Here is a 5,793-nt window from a genome sequence, read left to right on the forward strand (position 1 = left end):
GATGCTGGACAGAAATGAAAAAACGTCCTATATTGTGTATGGAAAAGTAAAAGTTCACATGGGGTCAGTGATTGTGGGGTCAGTGCGATGGAAGACTCCTCTAGGACGCATGCACACATCTATCTGTTCTGGAAATTGTACAATATTATTATTATTATTATTATTATTATTATTATTATTATTATTGTTGATGTTATTATTATTATTATTATTATTATTATTATTATTATTATTATTACAAATAATAATAATATGTACAACGTAACAACTCTATACACCAATATAACATAATAGCAATAGTTAAGCAGTAATCATTTAATAATGTTTACATTAACGCAAAATATTAAAAATGAGTAATTATGTCCTAATCTATAAATTAGTGTACGAATATAAACCTGTGTATCATCTAGGAATCAATTAACCAACCAACCAACCAGAATAATGTTTATATATGTTTACATGGTATATATATATATATATATATATATATATATATATATATATATATATGTATATATATATATATATATATATATATAGAAACATGATAGAAATTATACATACATATATATATATATATATATATATATATACATACACACACATATACACAAACACACACACACACACACACACACATATATATATATATTTATATCTTTGAGCACATTTAAAGAATTGTTATATTTTGTTTAACCTATGAATAATTATAGACTGGCTGATCAATCTGTATACTGTAAAGTCCATTCTATATTTTAATTGTATTTTTAGGTTTTATGCAATACTCCAACGACCGTCTATAATATGTAGTCCACATAATATATATAGTCCCATATCTAGCCAGGGTACATGTATAGGAAAATCGTCATACAGTCCTCCTGGATGGTGTCCTTGTCCCCAGTCTCCAGTCTCCATCCTGCAGTATCCATGTATCTATGTGATTATTGGTTTGTGCAGAACAGACACCGGCCGCCTCATTGATCCTACAGCAAAGTATGTGAAGAATGTGCAAGGAGCAGCCGCTATCTATGTACAGTATATACAGTATATACCGCCTGCCACACCACAGCCTATGCTAGAATGATAAAATGGACGTGTCTGCTTAGATGGCCACAGATATATAAATATATATATATATATATATATATATATATATATATATATATATATTTTTTTTTTTTTTCATTGCCAAGATGATTTTTTATTCTGTCTGAGTTGAGAACTGGTTAAATGTGTTTTTATGTATATCCTCTGATGATGAAGAGAGGTCATTGACCTGATGTATCATTTACACGATTGTGAATTGGCATAGATTATGTTGCTGGTCATAGGGCAGACTGAGCAAATGCCAAGTTGCCAGAGTTTTAGCCTAATGTGAGTATTGAGGTCCATCCACAGTCTGGGGGGGGGGGGGGGGGGTATGGTTCAGACTGAGACCACAGTGTATGTAAGAATAGGTGAGTATGTCCAAAGTGTTTGGATGTGATAAGTCTAAACAGGATAGCAGGTCTGTCCATAGGCTCAAAGGATACCAGGTGTGAGCAGTGTGTGAGGTGCAGGTCATACTGCAGAGTGTTAGGGTATGGGGCCACAGGTAAGTATGTAGAACAAAAGTTGACATTAGTTTGACCATAGCATGAGCTGCAGCCATAGGTGTGGCACAGTGTTCACAGTTTGCCAAGGTAAGTGTGTACAGTAAAGAACATGACCTGAGTGCCCACAGTGTGAAGTATAGTACCTTAAGGCGCAGGGAAGTCTGCAGTATGTAATACAGGGGTAGGGAACCTTGGCTCTCCAGCTGTTGCAAAACTACAACTCCCATCATGCCTGGACAGCCAAAGGCTGTCCAGGCATGATGGGAGTTGTAGTTTTGCAACAGCTGGAGAGCCAAGGTTCCCCATCCCTATTCAGGCAAGTATTATTGTCATTGATCCACTGTTGCACTTGGGTCGGATTAAAGTCTAATAGATGAAGATTAAAACAGCTGGAGAGCCATGGTTCCCTAACCCTGATGTAAGGTGTGACCTGAGTGTGACCTAAGTGTGAAGGGCATACTGTCCTAGGGTTATAGATGGGATGAGTGTGACCATAGACATACTATGTACATATATATATATATATATATATATATATATATATATATATATATATATATATATGCACATATAGACATATATGCAGGTCATACTATGGACAGCAGGCCTGAGTGTGCCCACTAGGGGAAATGTAGGTCACCCAATGTCACTCAAAGAGCTGTCACTCAATGTCACTAAATGTCACCCAAAGAGCTGTCACTCAATGTTACCCAATGTCACTCCAATGTCACTATATTAATCCCCAAATCTTCGGTGAAATATTACCTATACTGTACTGTAATGGAGTCACAAAGGCCAGTAATACTGGGCACATCCCTGCCATTATACAGAGCTCCACACTGGTGAGAAACCTGTCGGCATCTTACTGTACATTGTGGAATCCTCTAGTGATCATAGTGACATGTCCCAGCCGTTCTGATGACAATAGTAATGTGGGTAATAAGAAGAAGTCAGGGTAGATTGCCCCTGCCCCAGAGCCCAGCATGCAAGTGAAGTGAGCAGCTGGTGAGAGATGGAAATGGCCCCTGAAGAAGCAGACGCTGCTGCCTGATCTCCATCCACCGCCGGAGTGTGTGAACAGGCGGCACATACGTTTCACGCTCCTAATCCTTCTTTTACATTTTTAGTCATACTCCCATTAAAGAACTAATTAATGTCCCTGAACCACCAAGGAATAGAACATTAGACATGCTGCTAGGGGGGAGGACAGGGTCAGATCAGACACCATCCACACTGGTCCCTGACTCCTGCTCTGTGCCAGGCCAGATAGATGGATAGATAGGAGATAGATAGATAGATAGGAGATAGGAGATAGATAGATAGATAGGAGATATATAGATGGATAGATAGGAGATGGATAGATAGATAGATAGATAGATAGATAGATAGATAGATAGATAGGATATATATATATATATATATAGATAGATAGATAGATAGATAGATAGGAGATGGATAGATAGAAGATGGATAGATAGATAGATAGATAGATAGGAGTTAGATAGATAGATAGATAGATAGATAATAGATGGATAGATAGATAGATAGATAGATAGGAGATAGATAGATAGATAGATAGATAGGATATATATATATATATATATATATATATATATATATATATATAGATAGATAGATAGATAGGAGATAGATAGATAGATAGATAGATAGATAGATAGGAGATAGATAGATAGATAGATAGATAGATAGATAGATAGATAGATAGATAGATAGATAGATAGATAGATAGATAGATAGGAGATAGATAGATAGATAGATGGATAATGCAAGCAAAGCATCTGGGGCAGACAGGCCATGCACAATAGATAGATGATAGGCAGGTAGATAGATACTAGATAGATAGATAAGATAATAGATACATATAAGATAAATAGTTAAATAGGAGATAGATAGATAGATAGATAATAGATAGGAGATAGATAGATAGATAGATAGATAGATAGATAGATAGATAGAGAGATAGATAATAGATAGATGGTAGGCAGGTAGATAGATAGATAGACAAATACATAGGAGATAGATAGAAGATAGATAGATAGGAGATAGATAGATAGATAGATAGAAGATAGATAGGAGATAGATAGATAGATAGGAGATAGATAGATAGATAGCAGATAGATAGATAGATAGAAGATAGATAGGAGATAGATAGATAGATAGATAGGAGATAGATAGATAGATAGCAGATAGATAGATAGATAGATACTGTAGATAATAGATAGATGAATTTCCATAAAGTTATCCAACCCCCATAACAGCCATGTGAGAAGTTATTTCTGTAGCTTCCCTATATATGTATATTTCTCTTTATACTCAGCCAAGAATATATTGTAGTGTTCCTCTGTATAACAGCCATATACACAGCAGCAGAATCCCTTCTCACAAAGCTCCTATATAATAGCAGCAGAAACAACTTGCAGAACAATAATTCCTCAGCCCTGCAGTATAATTAGAGAATATGCTGAAAGTGAAATAATCCCTGACAGATATCTATCACTTCCACCTGTCTTCCCTCTTCCCTCTTTATGGGCTGCTGTGATTTCCTATTTAAGTGAGTGGTTTCCTCCCATCCGTGATGGATTATGATCTATATACCCAGGCAGGCATTAGACCTGACAACAAGCAGGTATATGTAAATAGCAAATCGCTATCTGTTTAACAACTCCAAACAGTATTGATTTGGAGGCTGTTGGAAAATTGTCATCCCTGTAGTGATAATAATGTGCTCATTCAGGGTTACCCATCCATGCAGTCCCTGGAACACAATCACACACTGGGAGAAGAAAAAAAAAAAAAAAAAAGAAAAAAAAAAGAAAACATTTTAAGAGCTTAATGGATCTGCATATAAATTAAAATTATCTACCCTTTGTGCTTTTCCCTGCCCAATCCAGCCAAATGCCCTGGTGTTTTAGCGATATTTAATTGTTTTGTAATATCTTATTGCATCCTGCTCTCCATTTGCAGCAGAGGACAGATCTAGATGACTGCTTTATTATAAATGTGATATAATATAGAGGGGGGAGCTTAGGACTGGAACAAGAAGGTAATAAGGACAAGCATATATCATGGGCAAGAGCTCTTGTGTAATATAGCTGTCTGCTCTAATGCAATTTGCATGCTTAAGGATCCACAAGTCTCACTAAAAGGGTTAAAGACAAGTGAACTCAATTGTGTTCAGTGTGAATTAAATTGTCTTCAGTGTTTGCTGAATAATACCCATTCACACAATATCATTACATTATACATACATGTACAATTATACATATAATATTGTAGATCTAAGTGCATATATTGGCTTTTAAGCTGAAAAAGATTTATACTGCAAGTATACAAGTATACAGATGTACAAGTATTTAATAAAAAAATAATAAAAAAGAAATAAATAATAATAATAATAATAATAATAACACACACACACACACACACACACGTACAAGTATTGCAATTTAACTCATACAAACTGTTCAATTATACACACATTGCAAGTATATATGTATATATATATATATATATATATATATATATATATATATATATATATATATATATATATATGTATTGCAATTTAACTCATACAAGAGTTCAATGATACATTGCAGATATACATATGTACAAATATTTGTGTGTATATAATACACATACATTCTCCTGAATCATTCATACTATTATAGGGGTATAATAACAATAAAACGATATAATAAATAAATAAAGAATAAATAAATAAATAAAAATAAATAAATGCAAAAATAAATGAAGAATAAATAATAAAAAAATTAATGCATTTTTTTTTTTAAAGAAATATCTATAGTGAATTGTGATTTGTTGGCTAGTAGTCTCTGAGATGGGACTACCATCCCCATGTGATTAACTTATAGGAATGGAGGAGACTCACCTGTATAATACCTGTGTCTGAAGACCCCAAAGATCCTGAGCTCCTTGTTCTTGATGGGAGTTCTCTGTGGAGGAATCTGGAAGTTGAGAGACAAGCAGGCTGGTGATGTGAAGTGTGTTGCCTCAGGGGTTAGCCAGCATCCCCTTTCATTTCAAACACTTATTGATTTGCTGTTGTCATCTTTGGCGACGCAGAAGGACACTTGAAAGAATTTCTGATGGGTCTCTGATCTGAGAAAAGAGGTGACCTGACCGAGATCTTCACTATGTCTTAATTACCACATCA

The 5,793-nt window shown here is 34.8% G+C and overlaps 1 protein-coding gene across 1 annotated transcript in view; it reads right to left on the bottom strand.

The window, feature by feature from the left end:
- The window catches only part of PITX2 (paired like homeodomain 2), a 25,472-nt gene extending 19,913 nt beyond the window's left edge, over nt 1-5,559 (bottom strand). The window contains exon 1 of the mRNA XM_069978513.1: nt 5,509-5,559. The gene's annotated coding sequence lies outside the window, so the exon portion shown is untranslated. The remainder of the gene's footprint in view (nt 1-5,508) is intronic.
- Between the last annotated feature and the right edge of the window lie 234 nt (nt 5,560-5,793).

The sequence above is a fragment of the Dendropsophus ebraccatus genome, chromosome 7, assembly GCF_027789765.1.
Source record: "Dendropsophus ebraccatus isolate aDenEbr1 chromosome 7, aDenEbr1.pat, whole genome shotgun sequence".
Taxonomy (NCBI): domain Eukaryota; kingdom Metazoa; phylum Chordata; class Amphibia; order Anura; family Hylidae; genus Dendropsophus; species Dendropsophus ebraccatus.